Raw genomic sequence first — 19,402 nt, 5'->3', positions numbered from 1 at the left:
TCCTATATGGGGTTCGTTGAGCTTCTTGGATGGTCAGCTTTTCATCTTTCATGATATTGGGGAAGTTTTCTGTCAGCAATTCTTCAATGATCCTCTCTGTGTTTTCTGTTTTCTCCCCCGGTTCTGGAACTCTGATCACTTGCAGAGTTTTGCTTTTGTTTGTATCCCACATAATTCTCAGGGTTTCTTCATTTATCTTCATTCTTTTTCTGATTTTTCCTCAGAGTTGTATGCAAGTGTCTGTCCTCAATTTTGCTGATCCTGTCTTCCATCTTTTTAAACCAGCTCCTCAGCCCTTCTATGACACTGTCCATTTCTGAAATCTTGTTGTTTATTCTTTGGATTTCTAATCGTTGTTTTGGTATGATTTCTATTTGTGAATTTATTTTAGCATTTTGTTCCTGTATTATTTTCTTGAATTATTCCATTTTTTTGTCTGTATTTTCCATGAATATGTCTGCCTTTTCCATGAATTTATCTATTTTTTCCTCATTTTTGTCTGCTTTTTGCTTCAACTCTTGGATAATTCTGAATATTAGAGATTTGAATTCCCTATCACTTAGGTCTAGTGCCTTTTCTTCTACTGGAAGGTCATCTTGTGTTTTATTTTGGATGCCTACTGGAACCATCCTATCTTGTTTTTATAAATGTTTTGATATTGTCTCCTGTCTTCATGGCATTTAGTGGTTATTTTCCTCTTTTATTGAGTGTAGATTTGTTTGTTTCGTCCAGCTTTTTTGTTTTATTTGGTTATGTCTGAGCATGGGGGTGTGCTTTCTTTGTTGTTTACTCGTCTGTGGGCACGATACTTTTCACCTCCTCCAATGGGCAGGGTCAGTCACTCCGGTATGGGACAGCAGGGCAGGTCCAGCTGAAGGGGAGTTGCTGGGATAGGTTTTTTGTGGCATGTATCTGGGCTGACAGTGTGGGCCAGGAATCAGTGCAGGGCAGGTTCCAGTAGGCTGCGCCTGTGTTGCTTGGGAGTGTGATGCTCAGCACGCAGTGCAGGTAGGCAGGAAGGAGGGTGTACATTGTGATGTGTGGAGCTAATATGGGTATGGGAAAGATGAGAGAGTGGAGAGAGGAACAGGAGCCAAAGACATACACACAAACAAAAAAGAGTGCTAAGGGAGCTTGCTATTGGAGTGGAGAGATTAGAGACTGAGAAATGGGGAAAAACAAAAATAAAAAAAGAAAGAAAAAAGATAAAAGAAAAAAATGAATAAACTGAGAAACTGGAAATGAATAAAGACAAAAAGGGAATAAGTGAGAGAAGAAAACTAAAGAAATGAAAAAAAAACTCTAAAACAAACAAACAAACAAAAAAAACAAGAAAAAAGAAATGCCCCCAAGGATGTCTCTGTGCATCTGAGCAGGGTAAGGGACTAGCTTCCAAGCCAAATTGTACTGCCCCACTAGAAGGGGCTCCGAAGCTGAGAAAAGAAAGAGAAAACAAACAAACAAATCAAATCAGAGCAAACAAAACAAACAAACAAAAAGCCCCACAGTTCCCACTAGCTTGGTTGCATGGGCTGGGAAGCAGTTTCACAGTTGAGCAGTGTTTCGCAGCCTTTCAGGAAGAAGCAAAGATGGCGCACGGATCCAGGTATTTGAGAGAAAGGAGGGGAGAGGTGGTGAGAGGTAAAGAAGAAATCTAAATAAGTGGAAAAAAGCAACACCAGCAGCCAACAAATGGCACTCAGGGAGCTGGCCAGTGCGGGCGGGTGGAATCCAAGTGGCACTGGGGGGAAGCTCATACTTCCCGGCCAATTGACTGTGGCTGCAGGAAGCAGAGGAGGCTAAGTGGGGGTGAAGAAGTGTGGGGGTTGGGAAAACCTATATCTTGGGTTACCGGTTGTTCTCTCTCCTGCTGCAAGCTCCATGAATCTGCTTTCTCGTACCTCCTGTTCACTGATCTCCAATAGGAGTCCAAGATGGCAGATCCGTGCTGCGTTAGCTGATAGGGGACCTCTGTATGTATCTCTCCTAGGGCTCTGTTCTCAGTCAGTTTCTTATTCCATTCGGTGCTTGGCTGAGTTCTTTATCTCTTCATTTGTTGGTTAGGGTTTCAGGATTGATGTGTGACTCTGTTTGACTTAGTTTTTCTGATCTTTGTTGCAGAGGGATGGCGTGGTGCTTCTGACTATAGCACCATGTTGCCTGGATGTCCACTTGAAAATTTTTGCTTTTGATTGTATCCCACATAATTCTCAGGGTTTCTTCATTTTTCTTTATTCTTTTTTCTGATTTTTCCTCAAACAGAGTTGTATACAAGTGTTTGTCTTCAATTTCACTGATTCTGTCTTCCATCGTTTCAAACCTGCTCCTCAGCCCTTCTATGACATTGTCCATTTCTGAAATCTTGTTTATCTTTTGGATTTCTAATTGTTGTTTTTGTATGAATTATAGTTGTGAATTTATTTTGACATTTTGTTCCCATATTATTTTCCTGAATTCTTCCCTTTTTGTCTGTATTTTTCTTGAATATGTCTATTTTTTTCCTCATTTTTCTCTCTGTTTTGCTTCAACTCTTGGACAGCTCTGAATATTAGAGATTTCAATTCCCTATTAGGTAGTTCTAGGGCCTTTTCGTCTACTGGAAAGTCATCTGGTGTTTTATTTTGTATGCCTACTGGAACCATCCTGTCCTGTTTTTGTATATGTTTTGATATTGTCGGCTGTCTTCGGGACATTCAGTGGTTGTTTTCTTCATTTATCGATTGTAGATTTGTTTGTTTCATCCTTTTTTTTTTTTGTTTTATTTGGTTATGTCTGAGCAGGCAGGCTGTGCATTCTTTGTTGTTTGCTCATATCTGAGCATGATACTTCTCACCTCCTTGTCTAATGGGCAGGGCCAGTATATCAGCTATGGTGCAGCAGGACTGGTTCAGCTGAAGGGGAGGGGCTGGGATGGGTTGTTTATGGCATGTACTAGGGCCAACAGGGCGGACCAGGAGTTAGTGTAGGGCAGGTTCCGATAGGCTGTGCCTGTGCTGCTTGGGGGTGTGATATTCAGTGCACGGTGCAAGCAGGCAGGAAGGAGGGGGGAGGTATGGTATTCGTATGGGAAAGAAGAGAGAGAGGAGAGAGAAACAGGATCCAAAAACAAACAAACAAAAAAAATAAAGAGTGCTAACGGAGCTTGTTGTTGGAGTGGAGAGACGAGAAACCAAGAAATGGAGAAAAACAAAAAGGAAAAATGAAAAAGAGAAAAAAAAGAAAAATTAGGAAAAAAAAAAAAAAGAGAAAGAAAAGCCCCCAGGGATCCCACTGGCGTGGATGTGCAGACCTGGGAAGTGGCTCCCAAGCCTTGTAGTACAGCCTGTCTTGAAGGGCCTCCCAAGCTGTGAAAAGAAACAGAAAACAAACAAACAGTAGAACAAAACAAAATAAAAAGAGGCCCCTGGTATCCCACTATCTTGGTGGCAGAGACCAGGGAAGTAGTTCCCCAGCCATGCAGCACTTCACAGCCCTTTAAGAAGAAAAGATGGGACACAGAGCCAGGTGTTGAAGAGAAAGGAGTGGAAGGAGGTGAGAGGCAGGGAAGAAACAAAAAGAAGCAAAAAAAGGCAATACCAGCAACACAGAAATGGCATTGAGGGAGCCGGCCAGTGTGGGTGGGGTGAATCCAAGCAGCATGAAGCTGGAGCCAGCGCCTCCCAGCCAAGAAACTGTGGCCCACAGGAAGTGGTGGAGGCCGATCAGGCGGAAGAAGAGTCGGGGGTGGGAAAGCGTATATGAATGGTTACCGGGTGCTCTGTCTACTGCTGGAAGCTCCGTGAAGCTGCTTTTCTGTACTTCCTGTCTTCCAATCTCCAGTGTAGGCAGGGCAAATCCAAGCCACATGGAGCCGGCACTTCCTGGCTGTCTGAGGGACCGCAGCCAGCTAGGAAGTGGTGGGAGCAGAGCAGGGGAGAGAAAGATGGGTGGTGGGAGAGCGTATATTTAAAAGAGCATTTAAAGGGTTTTAAATAGAGTTATCTAATCTAATTTAAATTTTAGAAGGCTCATGCTCTAAGCTCTGGGAAATGGCTTATGGAAGGATTGAGGGTAAGGAAACAAGACTGGATCATAAAGATTAGAGAGGAGGATCTTGTAGGGGGCCCAGTAAGACTTGATAAGGCATGAACTAAGATGGCAGGAGTGGGAATGAAGGGACGTGGTTGAATTAAGATGCATTTTGGAGATGAAAGAATAAGACTTGCTGAAGGCTTGAATATGAGGGATGAGAAAAAGAGGAGACTCAAGGGTAAAGTTTAGGATTTTGGCTTATACAGTTACATGGAAGTTGGTGTCATTTACAAGCTGGAGAATTCTGATCTTGGAAAATGTTTGTGATTATACTAGGCAGATAAGAGTATTGTTTTGGACATGTTAAGTTCGAGATGTCTGTAGGACATCCAAGTGGAGCTGTTGACCAGGCAGTTGGATATTAAGCTTGGATCTCAGAGAGGACATGGCTTGCTAATGAATAGTATTAAAGCCGTCTGAATTTACTGAACTGCACTCATGGGCTCTTGTTTGAAGTTTCACAGAGAAGGGGGAGTCAGCAAAGGAGATTGAAGTCAACTAGTGAATTGTAGGGAAGATCGATAAATTGTGCTGTCACAGGCAAGAAAAGAAAATGTCTCATAAAGTTTTAATACACAAGCTTTTGCTTCACTATTTTCTAGGGAACTCAAACTAAGACAATATCTAATAAGGTAACATCCCCCATTTTGGCTCTTCTTTTTAAGAATTTAAACTTCATTGGATTTAGTCTCTAGTGGGAGATGCTATATGAATGATACTCAGGAGTAGTGAAACCAGGAGCCATAAAGCTACCAGGTTTTTTGAGGTAGAGGTTTTTGCTCTAAGCACTTGTAATCTCATCCACTTCTTTCCAGGCTTTCCAGGTTGTGAAGTTCTTTACACCTAATTATCAGTTACCGGTTGCTGTCTCGTTGATTCAGATTCACGGTGACCACATGTCTGTCAGAGTAGAATTGTGCTCCGTAAAGTTTTCAATGGCTGATTTTTCACAAGTAGATTGCCAGGCCTTTCTTCTGAGGCATGTCTAAGCATACTTGAGTCTCCAGCCTTCCATTTAGCAGCTAAGCACATTAACCATTTGCAACCTTGAGGGACTCCACCTAATAAACTTCTGGAAAGGAGCTCCTTATTTCCCCAAGGCTCACACCTCATCAGTGCTTGCGATGATGATCTTCATCTTCAGATGAAGATATAATGGGTTTTACAACAATGTGTTCACACCTTAAAGCTCACCAAGGAGTAAGGCCTTTTGTTGTCTCTAGAGCCTCTGAGATATGAGTGGCGGGATGGAAACAGAATTCTTAGACATAGTTTACCTTAGGCCACTCCAACAGATGAAACTATATATGTGTTCACGTGTTTATGTAATTATGTGTTTTGTGTGTGTGTGTGTGTGTGTGTGTGTGTGCGCGCGCGCACATGAACGTGTACATATGCTCAGGTCTGATGAGTCTGGGGGAAATGTGAGCAAAAGAAGAGACAAGGTAAGTGATTTAACATTAATTAAGCACATACTGGGAACTAGAAATGTTGTCAGGTGCATTTCATATACTACCTTATTTAGTCCCAAGACATCTCTTTTAAGTACTGTAGCATTAAAAGTGTATTCCTTCCATCTTCTTTTGACACTTCTTACATCATTCAATTTTTTGCCGATAGAATCCTTCAAAATTGCAACTCAACACTTGAAGTTTGCCTTCAGTTCTTTCATCTTGAGAAATACCAATAGTTTTCTTCCCTTTTGGTTTTTCTAACTTCAGGTCTTTACACATTTCGTTATAATACTTTACTTTGTCTTCTTGAGCTCCCCTTTGAAATCTTCTGTTCAAATCTTTTACTTCATCATTTCTTTCATTTGCTTTAGCTACTCTATGTTCAAGAATAAATTTCAGAGTCTTTTCCAACATCCATTTTGGTCTTTTCTTTCCTTCCCGTCTTTTTAATGATCTTTTGCTTTCTTCATGTATGATGTTCTTAATGTCATCCCACAACTCATCTGGTCTTCTGTCATTAGTGTTCAATGCTTCAAATCTATCCTTGAGATGGTCTCTAAATTCAGATGGTGTCATGGATTGAATTGTGTCCCCCAAAAATGTCTGTCAACTTGGCTGGGTCAAGTATAATTGTGTACCATTTTGTAATCTGATGTGATTTCCTTATGTGTTGTAAATTCAATCACTATGGTCTAATAAGATGGATTAGCAGCAGTTATACTGATGAGGTATACAAGATTGGACAGTGTCTTAAGCCAATCTCTTTTGAGATAGAAAAGAGATAAGCGAGCAGAGATACATGGGAACTTCACATCACCAAGAAAGCAGTGCCTGGAGCAGATCGTGTCCTTTGGACCTGAGGTTCCTGCACTGAGATGCTCCCAGACTAAGGGAAAACTGATGCATCACAAGGACCTTCCTCCAAGGCCAACAGAGAGAGAAAGACTTTTCCTGGAGCTGATGCCCTAAATTTGGACTTGTAGCCTGCTAGACTGTGAGAGAATAAACTTCTCTTTGTTAAAGCCATCCACTTGTGGTATTTCTGTTATAGCAGCACTAGATGACTTAAGACAGGATATACTCAAGTTTGCATTTTGGCTCTTGTGGACTTGGTTTAATTTTCTGCAGCTTCAACTCCAACTTGCATAACAGCAATTGATGGTCTGTTCCGCAGTCGGTTCTTGGCCTTGTTCTGAATGATACTATTGAGCTTTTCCATTGTCTCCTTCTAAAGATGTAGTCAGTGTGATTCCTGCATATTCCATCCAGCGAGATCCACATATATAGTCGCCGTTTATGCTGTTGAAAAAAAGGTGTTTCCAATGAAGAATAAGTCTTTGGTCTTGCAAAATTCTATCATGTGATGTCTTGCATCGTTTCTGTCACCAAGTCCATGTTTTCCAGCTACTGATCCTTCTTTGCTTCCAACTTCTGCATTCCAATCACCAGTAATTAACAATGCATCTTGAATGCATGTTTGATCAATTTTCAGAAAGTAGAAATCTTCTGTTCATTTTTGGCACAGTGGTTTGTGCATAAATTTGAATAATAGTCATATTAACTGGTATTCTTTGTAGATGTATGGATAATATCCTGTCACGGACAGTATTGTACTTTAGGATAGATCTTGAAATGTTCTTTTCGACAATGAACGCAACGCTGTTCCTCTTTATTTTTTCATTTCTGGCATAGTAAAACATGTGCTTGTCTGATTCAAAATGGCCAATACCAGTCCGTTTCAGCTTAGTAACGCCTAAGATATCGATCTTCTAGCGTTCCATTTCATTTCTGACAACTTCCAATATTCCTTGATTTATATTTCGTATATTCTATGTTCTGATTACTGATGGATGTTTGCTGCTGTTTCTTCTCATTTTCAGTCATGCCTTATCAGCAAATGGACATCCCAAAAGCTTTACTCCATCCACAAAATTAATGTTGACTCTACTTTGAGGTGGCAACTCTTTCCCACTTGTCATGGCTTGAATTGTGTCCCCCCAAAATATCTGTCAACTAGGCTATGTCATGATTCCCAGTATTGTATGATTGTGTACCATTTTGTAAATTTGATGTGATTTCCTAATGTGTTGTAAACGCTGTCACTATGATGAGGTTATATGTGATTTCCTTATGTGTTGTAAACTCTATCACTATGATGAGATTATATGTGATCTCCTTATGTGTTGTAAATTCTATCACTATGATGAGGTTATACTGATGAAGTTTACAAGATTAGTGTCTTAATCCAATCTCTTTTGAGATGTAAAAGAGAGAAACGAGCAGAGACACATGGGAACCTCATACCACCAAGAATGCAGTGCTGGGAGCAGAGTGTGTCCTTTGGACCTGATGTTCCTGTGCAGAGAAGCTCCCAGACCAAGGAAAGACTGATGCATCACAAGGACCTTTCTCCAGAGCCGACAGAGAGAGAAAGCCTTCTGGAGCTGATGCCCTGAATTTGGACTTGTAGCCTACTGGACTGTAAGAGAATAAACTTCTCTTTGTTAAAGCCATCTACGTGTGGCATTTCTGTTACAGCAGCACTAGATGACTAAGACATCAGTCATATTTTGAGTTCCTTCCAACCTCAGGGGCTCATCTGTATTAGACAGTGTTATGCTACTATCCCTTAGGTTTTCAGTTGTTAGTTTTTTCAGAAGTAGATCACCATGTCCTTCTTTCTAGTCTGTCTGGAAGCTCTTCTGAAGCCTGTTCACCAAGAGTGATCCTGCTGATATATGAAATACTGGTGGCATATCTTCCAACATTACTCTAACACACAAACTACCATAGTAAGACAAAGTGACAGACAAGTGGTGGGATTTGGCTCATAGTGTTGTCAATTTCCTGGAAATGGCAAGATCAGGGATCAAGTCCAGGATTGGAGGAGTAGAGGCTACAAGGCTGTGTATCTGACATATATAGTAGACATTTTCTTTTACATAAATCTTTGTGCTTAAATGTTACCTTTAGAAAGAGTTTTCCACTGTGAGAGCTAAACCAAGATGGATTATTTGGCTAATTAATTCTCTGGCCAATTTAAAAAGAGATGGGTGAAGCAGAAAGTTTTACTCCTTAGTGGCTTAGCAGAGTCAGTCATGGTATTTTCCTTATTTTAAATTGAGGAAGCTCATGTTGAATAAACACGGTAAACATCCAACTCTTTCTAGTTAATTCAAAGTGACTCAGGAGTGTGCTAAGGAGATAAAACAGAATTCTGAACCCTACATTTTTATTATGTTTCCTTTCTGCTAACCCACATTTAATTTTTTTTTAATATCTCATATCTTTATTCCAAAGCACTTTTTACATACTATATAATTTATTTACTGGTGTTTGTTGTCTCTATTTCCCTGCTTGGATTAAGTTTCACAAGAGCAGGGTCTTGTTCAAGCACTTGGCTCATAGTAGGTGCCAGGTAGGGGGTCAATAAATATTCTTAGATGAATGAAGAAGGAATCTTCAATTGCCAAGTAGATATTTCTATTAATCGGTCTCTTCTGATACAACTCCTTTCATGATTTTCTTTCTTTTATTATTGTACTTTAGATGAAGGTTTACAGAACAAACTAGCTTGTCATTAAACAATTAGCATGCATATTGTTTTGTGATATTGGTTATCATCCCCATGGCATGTCAACACTTGTACTTCTCGACCTTGGGTTCCCAATCACCAGCTTTCCTATCTGCTTCTGCCTTCTAGTCCTTGTCCCTGGGCTACTGTGTCCCTTTAGGCTCGTTATGTTTTATGGGCCTGTCTAATCTTTGACTGAACGGTGAACCTCAGGAGTGACTTCATTAGTGAGCTAAAAGGGTATCTGAGGGCCATACTCACGGGGTTTCTCCAGTCTCTGTCAGGCCAGTAAGTCTGGTCTTTTTTTGTGAGTTAAAATTTTGTTCTACATTTTTCTCCAGCTCTGTTCCAGACCCTCAATTGTGAACCCTGTCAGAGCAGTCAGCGGTGGTGGCCAGGCACCATCTAGTTGTGCTAAACTCAGTCTGGTGGAGGCTGGGGTAGTTGTGGTCCATTAGTCCTTTGGACTAACCAACTTTTTCTGACTAGAGACACACTTGGAACCTAGTTTCTTTGATGTATTGCTGCTTTGTGTGTCAGTGTGTCAAATATACATGTATGAGTAGAGGATTTGACTAGCTGGTTTAGCAGTTGGGGATCTGACCACAAGATCGCAGAGCGTCTCTGCCGATGCAGAACATATGAAAGGTTCCTTTTGGTTAATTTCTCTGAGTAGGCTAAAGACAGCAGCAGATTCCTGTGTAGGTAGTTGAAGAAACTACTGTACTTTGGAGGAAAGGGAGAGGTATCTTGAAAAAAGAAGTAGCTCTCCTGGGTGGAGGTGTCGTTCTCTGTTGGGAGAACAATGAAGACACTTATTGCACCTTTGTTACTGTTCTTGTTGCTGCAGCTAGATTTTTAAGTTGACGGCTTTGGGTAATGGGGTGTTTTAGTAAGTATTCATTGGAAGTCTGAGGGGGAGACTGCACATCGCAGATGCTTATCTTGGGGACTCAGCCACCTACTTCTGTGTAGCGAGAGCGTGGTGTTCACCAGACACCTGCAGCCTGTACCCAAACCTGAGACTGGGCTGAAGGCCTCACGCCATCCTTTGGCAGATCTTTGAGTCAAGGGTTTTTCTGTATTGTATTCATGAAACCAGTTCCCATTGAGTTGACTCTGACTCAGGGCCAACCCATGAGTGTCAGAGTAAAATTGTGCTCCATAGGATTTTCAATGGCTCATTTTTCAGAAGTAGATTGCCAGACCTTTCTTCTGAAGTGCTCGTGGGTGGATTTGAACCTCCCACCTTTTGTTTAACAGTGAGCATATTAACTATTTGCACCACCCAAGGATTGTTTTAGAATTACTAATACACAGACATTTTAAAACATCCTAAAAGAATGTAAATTTCAAAATGATCCAATAAGTGTTGGAACATTTGGAATGGAATCTGAAGGGGAATTAAATGATTTCTTGTTACATATTCAGTCTTCAGGGTTGACTTTGTGGGTGTCATTCAGATTTCTCCCTTAGCAAAAACACCTTGGTGTCAATGTTAGAGAACAGTCTTTTAGAAAGACTGAAGAATAACAGCGTTTATGAACAGCTGGTGATTTGTTTTGGCATCTCGTTAAAGTATGCTGTTGAAATGGGATCAGGATTGCGTTGTATCTGTAAATTGCTTTGAGTAGAAATGACATTTTTGCAATGTTGACTCTTGCTATTCATGAGCTTGGTATATTTTTCCACTTATGTAGGTCTCTTTTGGTGTCTTGTAGTAGTGTTGTGTAGGTCTTTTATGTCCCTGGTTAGATATTTTTTCCTAAGTACTCTATCTTCTTGGCAGCTGTTGTAAATGATATTGATTTGGTGGTTTCCTTTTTGAAATTGTCTTTGTTGGTGTAGAGGAATCCACCTGATTTTTGTATGTTAATCTTGTATCCTGCTACTTTGCTGAAATCTCCTATTAATTCCAGTAGATTTCTTGTGGATTCTTTGGAGTTTTCTATGTATAAGATCATATCATCTGCTAATAGGGATAGTTTTATGTCTCCTTACCAGTTTGGATGCGCTTTATTCCTTTTTCTTGCCTTATTGCTTTATCTAGGACCTCCAGCACAATGTTGAGTAAGAGTGGTGATAAAAGGCATCCTTGTTTGGTTCTTGTTCTCAAGGGGAATGCTTTCAGTCTCTCTCCATTTAGAATGATGTTGGCTGTTGGCTTTGTATAAATGCCCCTTATTACGTCAAGGAATTTCCCTTCTATTCCGATTTTGCTGAGAGTTTTTTCAGGAATCATTGTTGGACTTTGTCAAATGCCTTTTCTGAGTCGATTGATATGATCATGTGATTTTTTTTTTTTAATGTGGTGGATAATGTTGATTGATTTTTCTAATATTTAACCATTCCTGCATACCTGGTATGAATCTCACTTGGTCATGATGTATTATTTCTTGATATGCTGTTGAATTCTTTTGGCTTGAACTTTGGTGAGAATTTTATGTTCATGAAGGGTATTGGTCTCTAGTTTCCTTTTTTTTGTGTGTGTGGTGTGTTTACCTGGCTATGGTATCAGGGTTATGCTGGCTTAATAGAATGAATTCAAGAGTATTTTTCCTTTTCTATGCTCTGAAACAGCATTATTAGTATTGGTGTCAGCTCTTCTCTAAAAGTTTGGTAGAATTCTCCAGTGAAGACATCCGGACCAGAGGTTTTTTTGGTTGCAGTTTTTTTTTTTATTACTTCTTCAATCTCTTCTTTTGTTATGGGTTTGCTTAGTTTTCTACCTCAGTGTGGGTTAGTTTATTTAGGTAGTGCTTTTCTAGAAATTTGTCCATTTCCTAAATATTTAATATTTAATTTGTCCATTTCCTTAATATTTTCTTAACATTCTGTTATGATCCTTTTTATTTCAGTTGGGTCTGTTTTGGTATCATCTGTCTCATTTCTTCTTTGGGTTATTTGCTTCTCCTGTTTTTCTTTTGTCAGTTTGGCCAATGGTTTGTCAACTTTGTTAAGCTTTTCAAATAAGCAACTTTTGGTCTTGCTGATTCTTTCTATTGTTTTTCTGTTCTCTATTTCATTTACTTCTGCCCTAACCTTTATTATTTCCTTTCCTCTCATGGCTGAGGGCTTCTTTAGCTACTCTCTTTCTATGAATTTGAGTTGTAGGGTTGATGTTTTGATTTTGGCTCTTTCTTCTTCTTTTTTTTTACACAAAAGCAAGTTATTTTAGTATTGCAAAGACAGCTGGATATATCCAGGGAGCACAGTAAATGTATACTTACATCCTGGGCTTGGATTATTAACATGGAGATGATTTCATTTGTTATATTCTTCTAGTTATTAATAACTTCTTTTTTTTAAAATTGTGCTTTAGGTGAAGGTTTACAGAGCAAATTAGTTTCTCATTAAACAATTAATACACATATTGTTTTGTGACATAGGTAGCCAACCCACGATGTGTCAACTCTCTCCCTTCTCATCCTTTGGTTCCCCATTACCAGCTTCCCTCTCCTCTCCTGCCTTTTTGTCCTTGCCCTTGGGCTAGTTTGCCCATTTAGTCTTGTTCTGTTTTATGGGCCTGTCTAATCTTTGGCTGAAGGGGAACCTCAGGAATGACTTCAGTACTGAGTTAAAAGGGTGTCCGGGGGCTGTACTCTCAGGGTTTCTCTGTTATTGTCAGACCAGTAAGTCTGGTCTTTTTTTGTTCCACATTTTTCTCTAGCTCTCTCTGGGACCCTCTAATTTGTGATCCCTATCAGAGCAGTTGTTGGTGGTATCTGGGCACTGTCTAGTTGTACTGGACTCAGTCTGGTGGCAGCTGTGGTAGTTGTGGTCCATTAGTCCTTTGGACTAATCTTTCCCTTGTGTCTTTGGTTTTCTTCATTCTCCCTTGCTCCTGATGGGGTGGTACCAGTGGAGTATCTTAGATGGCTGCTAACAAGCTTTTAAGTACTCAGATACTGCTCACCAAAGTAGGATGTAGAACATTTTCTTTATAAACTGTGTTATGCCAATTGAGCTAGATATCTCCCAGGACCATGGTTCCCAGCCATCAGTCCAGTAATTCAGTCCCTCAAGACTGTGATAATGAAGCTTCCTCTTTCTTTGCTTAATTTGTGCTGACTTCCCCAGTATTGTGTACTGTCTTACCCTTCAGCAAAGTTACCACTTATCTATTTTTTAGTTAGTGTTTTTCCCTCCCTACTACTACCCTCTATCTTTACCATCAAAGATTGTTTCTTTCTGTATATAAACCTTTTCAAGAATTTTAATAATAGTGGTCTCATACAGTATTTGTCCTTTTGTGATTGACTTATTTCACTCAGCATAATGCCCTCCAGATTCATCCATGTTGTGAGATGTTTTGCAGATTCATCATTGTTCTTTATTTTTGCGTAGTATTCCATTGGGTGTATGTACCATAGTTTGTTTATCCATTCATATGTTGATGGGCATTTCTGCCTTTTTGCTATTGTGAATAATGCTGCAATGAACATGGGTGTGCATATGTTTATTCGTGTGATGGCTCTTATTTCTCTAGGATATATTCCCAGGAGTGGGGTTGCTGGATCTTGTGGTATTTCTATTTCTAGCCTTTTAAGTAAGTGCCATATCATTTTCCAAAGTGGTTGGACCATTTTTCACTCCCACCAGTAGTGCATAAGAGCTCCAATCTCCCTGCAGCCTCTCCAACGTTTGTTATTTTCTGTTTTTTTGATTTGTGCTAGTAATGCTGGGGTGAGATGGTATGTCATTGTTGTTTTGATTTGCATTTCTCTAAAGGCTAATGATAGTGAGCATTTCCTCCTGTGTGTGTTAGCCCCTGGATGTCTTCTTTGATGAAGTGTCTGTTCATATCCTTTGCCCAGTTTTAAATTGGATTATTTGTCTTTTTGTTATCGAGGTGTTGAAGTATTTTGTAGATTTTAGAGATTAGACCCTTGTTGGTTATGTGGTAGCCAAAAATTACCTCCCAGTCTGTAGGGGTCTGTAGGGTCTCTTTTTACTCTCTTAGTGAATTCTTTTGAGGAGCAAAAGTGTTTAATATTTAGGAGCTCCCAGTTATCTAGTTTCTCTTCTGGTGTTTGTGCATTGTTAGTTCTGGTTTGTATTCTATTTATGCCATGTATTAGGGCCTCCAGCATTGTCCCTATTTATTCTTCCATGATCTTTTTCATTTCAGATTTTATATTTAGGTCTTTGATCCATTATGAGTTAGTATTTGTGTATGGTGTGAGGTATGGATCTTGTTTCATAACAGATGGATATCCAGTTATGCCAGCACCATTTGTTAAAGAGACTTTCTTTTCCCCGTTTAACGAACTTTGGCCCTTTCTCAATTATCAACTGCTCATGGATGGATTTACACGTGGGTTCTCAATTATATTCCATTGGTCTATGTCTCTGTTTTTGTACTAGTACCATGCTGTTTTGACTACAGTGACTGTATAATGGTGGGTTCTAAAATCAGATGGTGTGAGGCTTCCCACTTTGTACTTCTTCTTCAGTAATGCTTTACTTATCTGGGGACTGTTTCCTTTCCATATAAAGTTTTGGATTTGTTTTGGCATCTTGTTAAGGAATGGTGTTGGAATTTGATCAAGATTTCATTGTATGCGTAGATTGCTTTCGGTAGAATTGACATTTTCACCATGTCAAGTCTTGCTATCCATGAGCATGGTATGTTTTTCCACACATGTGGGTCTCTTTTGGTTTCTTGCAGTAGTATTTTGTAGTTTTCTTTGTATAGGTCTTTTATGTCCTGGTTAGAGTTATTCCTAAGTACTTTATCATCTTGGGGGCTACTGTAAACGGTATTGATTTGGTGATTTCCTTTTTGAAGTCCTCTTTGTTGATGTAGAGGAGTCCAACTGATTTTTGTATGTTAAACTTGTATCCTGCTACTTTGCTGAAATCTCCTATTAATTCCAGTAGATTTCTTGTGGATTCTTTGGTGTTTTCTGTGTATAAGAGCCTGTCATCTGCGAATAGGGATGGTTTTATGTCTTCCTTACCAATTGGGATGCCCTTTATTTCTTTTCCTTACCTTCTTGCTCTAGCTAGCACTTCCATCATGATGTTGAATAAGAGTGCTTATAAAAGGCATCCTTGTCTGATTCCAGTTCTTAAGGGGAATGCCTTCGGTATCTCTCTGTTTAGAATGATGCTGGCTGTTGGTTTTGTATAAATGCCCTTTATTATGTTGAGGAATTTCCTTCTATTGCTATTTTGCTTAGAGTTTTTTCAGGAATGGGTGTTGGACTTTGTCAAATGACTTTTCTGTGTCGATTGATATGATCATGTGATTCTTTTGTTTTATTTATATGGTGAATAATATTGATTGATTTTCTAATGTTGAACCATTGCTACATGATTCATCACTGGTATGAATCCCATTTAGTCATGATGTATTATTTTTTTGATATGCTGTTGAATTCTGTTGGCTAGAATTTTTGCATCTATGTTCATGAAGGATATTGTTCTGTAGTTTTCTTTTCTTTTTTTTTTTTTTTTTGTGGTGTATTTACCTGACTTTGGTATCAGGGTTATGCTGGCTTCATAGAATGAATTTGGAAGTACTTTTATCTTTTCTATGCTCCGGAATAGTTTGTGTAGCACTGGTGTGAGCTCCTCTCTGCAAGTTTGGTAGAATTCTCCAGTGAAGCTGTCCGGGCCAGGGTTTGTTTTGGTGGGGAGTTTTTCTTTTCTTTTCTTTTTTTAAATTACCTCTTCAATCTCTTCTTTTGTTATGGGTTTATTTAGTTTTTCAACCTTAGTTTGTTGTAGTTTAATTAGGTAGTGTGTTTCTAGAAATTTATCCATTTCGTCTAGATTTTCAAATTTGTTAGAGTACAATTTTTTCATAGTATTCTTTTATGATTCTTTGTATTCCAGTTGAGTCTATTGTGATATCACCCATCTAATTTCTTCTTCGGGTTATTTGCTTCCTCTCCTGTTTTTCTGTTGTCAGTTTGGCCGGTGGTTTGTTGACTTTGTTGACCTTGTCAAAGAGGCAACTTTTGGTCTTGCTGATTCTTTCTATTATTTTTCTGTTCTCTATTTCATTTATTTCTGCTCTAATCTTTATTATTTCCTTTCTTCTGGTGCCTGAGAGCTTCTTTAGCTACTCTCTTTCTATTTGTTTGAGTTGTAGGGTTAATGTTTTAATTTTGGCCCTTTCTTCTTTTTTAATGTGAATGTTTATTGCTATAAATTGATGTCTTAGACTGTTTTTGCTGTATGCCAAAGGTTTTGGTAAGATGTGTTTTAATTCTCATTTGATTCTATGAAGTTTTTAAAATTCCATCCTTTATTTCTTCTATTACCCAGTAGTTTTTAAGCTAAGTGTTGTTCAGTTTCTGTGTATTTGATTTTTTCCTTGCTGTTTATATTATTGATTTATACCACTAAGATGCTTTGTATTATTTCCATGTTTTAGATTTTGTTAAGGCTTTTCTTTGTGGCATAATGTGGACTATTCTGGAGAATGTTCTATGTGAGTGGAAAAGCATGTATATTTTGCTGCTGTTGGTTGGAATTTCTATATATGTCTATGAGGTCGAGTTCATTGATTGTGGTTTGAGTTTTTTTCTAGATGTTCTGTCCTTTACTGAAAGTGGTATGTTGAAGCCTCCTACTATTATTGTGGTGCTGTCCATTTCTCTTTTTAATGCTGTTAGAGTTTATGTATTTTGGAGTGCTGTCATTGGGTGTATACATATTTATTATGGTTTTGTCCTCCTGGTGTACTGATCCTTTAATCATTGTGTAGTGTCCTCCCTTATCCTTTATGGTGGATTTTGCTTTAAAGTCTATTTTATCAGTGATTAATATTGCCACTCCTGCTCTTTTTTGCTTATTGTTTGCTTGATATATTTTTTTCCATCCTTTGAGTTTTATTTTGTTTATGTCTTTGTGTCTAATGTGTGTCTCTTGTAGACAGCATATAGATGGATGGTTTTTTTTTAATCCATTCTGCCACTCTGTCTCTTTACTGGTGCATTTAGGCCATTTACAGTCAGTAATTATTGATAGATATGCGTTTACTGCTGTCATTTTGTTGTATTTGTGTGTGTGTGTGTTATTGACAATTTCTTTGTTCCACTTAATTTTCTGTGCTGAGTTCTTTTTGTTTATGGATTTTTTTTCATTTCTTTCATTATTGTTGATTTTATGTTTTCTGAGTCTTTATGTTTTTCTTCTTTTTTATTTTGATGGTTTTATTTGTTAGCTTCCTTTGTGGTTACCTTGAAATTTACCTTTATTTTTCTAAGTTTAAACCAATCTTTAATTTCTTGATATCTCATTGACTTCCTCTCCATATGAAAGTTAAATGAGTACACTGTTTATTCCCTCTTATTTTTTCTGACTTTGTTTTCCTTTTCCTATTGATGTCTCTGGCTTCCTATTTTTAGACTTTTAGCTTTGTTTTGTTTTTGTGAATTTCTTGTCTGAGTTGGTATCTGATTGATGTGTCTTGTGTGCTTTTCTTGGATTGTTGTCTGACGTTGTTGTTTCTCTAACTGGAGGACTTCCTTTAATATTTCTTGTAATTTTGGTCTGGTTTTTAAATATTCTCTTCATTTCTATTTATCTGGAAATGACCTAATTTTGCCATCATATTTGAGAGACAATTTTGCTGGTTATATAATTTTTGGATGGCAATTTTTTTCCTTCAAGGCTTCATATATGTCATCCCATTGTCTTCTCACCTGCATGGTTTCTGCTGAGTAATCAGAGATTAGTCTTATTGGTTCTCCTTTGCAGGTGGCTTTTTTCCCTCACCACTCTCAGGATTCATTCTTAGCCTTTGATTTGGGAAAGTTTGATTATGATATGTCTTGGTGACTTTCTTTTGGGGTATATCCTGTATGGGGTTCTTTGAGCTTCATGGATAGATATCTTCTTGTCTTTCATGATATTAGGGAAGTTTTCTGCCAGCAAATCTTCGACAATTCTGTCTGTTTTTTCTGTTATCCCCCCTATTCTTGTGCTCTGATCACTGGTAGATTTTTCCTCTTGATAGTACCCCACATGATTCTTAGGCTTTCTTTGTTTTTCTTCAATCTTTTTTTATGATTTTTTCCTGAAACAAATTTTTGTCAAGGAATTTATCTTCAATGTCACTAATTCTGTCTTCCATTGTCTCAATTCTGCCCCTATGACCTTCTATTGAGTTATCTAATTCTGAAATTTTATTGTTAGTCTTTTGGATTTCTAGTAGCTGTTTTTGTATGGTTTATAGAACCCTGTTTATTCTGTTGTTTTGTTTTCCTGAACTCTTCTTTTACTTTGTCTGTGTATTCCTTGGTTTGATCTGTGTTTTGACGGATCTCCTTTGTGATCTCTTGGAGAGCTCTGTATTAGTCTTCTTAATTCTTTATCAGGTAGTTCATTGCCTTATCTTCCTCTGGAAAGTTTTCTGATTCTTTATTTTGGTCACTTGCTGGAGCCATTTTGTCCTGCTTCTTTATGGGATCTGGTATTGATTGTTGTCTCCAAGGCATCAATAAGTTATTACATTTACTTATTTATTGTATTTTTGTTTACTGCATCCTAAATTTTTGTTTTGTTTTGATATGTGCAAGTAATGTGGGTGTTTGCTACTCTGGTCATTAAATATGGCCAGGTTGAAGCTCTCATCGCCTGTCTCCAGGGGGTCGGAGCAGCCACTAGGTGTGTGAGCCCAGGAGTCTGTTCACTGTTCTTTGGGGGCTGCTGAAGACGTAAGTGGCGTGTTTGGTGAGGTGATGAATCTCTCCTGCTGGTCACCTGGTCCTGGTTTCATTGAGGTGTTCTTCCTAGTTCTTGGGTAGGGTGTTATGTGTGTGCTCTGCCACTTACCAGTTGGTCAGGGGGCAGGTACTTGGGTCATTGATCACCGAGTGTGTGGTGTGGAGAGTACCTTACAATCGGTGTATAGGGTAGTGTGGGAGTATTTAGAGCAGGTACAGGTCTCTTGTCACAGTGGGGGTCAATACTGAGGGCAAGGCAGGTGGCTGTGGGCTGCCTCCAGGTGCTTGGATAGAGGGTTTGCCCCTGTTCACTACAGCACATAGTTGGTGGAGTAGTGCAGCTGGTCCTTGGGCACCTGGTGATGTTGGCTGGAAGGATTGGGGAATTCCACTGGTTCTTAGGTCCCTGTCTTGGGCGGCTAGATGGAATGAGTGTTATCGTTGGCCATCTAGTCCCTGGTGTCGGTGAGTGAGGCCCTTCTTAGGGGGCAGGACAATGTAGAATGTCATAAATCTGCAGCTCCCACTTGTCTGCTGTAGGTGAAAATTGGTTTCAACTGAAAGCCCTATCCATTTTGTCCTAATAATTGCCTGCCGTGCCAAGTTGACCAGCAAGGAAC

This window comes from Trichechus manatus, unplaced genomic scaffold (assembly GCF_000243295.1).
Source record: "Trichechus manatus latirostris isolate Lorelei unplaced genomic scaffold, TriManLat1.0 scaffold00273, whole genome shotgun sequence".
NCBI classification, from domain to species: domain Eukaryota; kingdom Metazoa; phylum Chordata; class Mammalia; order Sirenia; family Trichechidae; genus Trichechus; species Trichechus manatus.
This window is presented reverse-complemented; position numbering follows the sequence as displayed.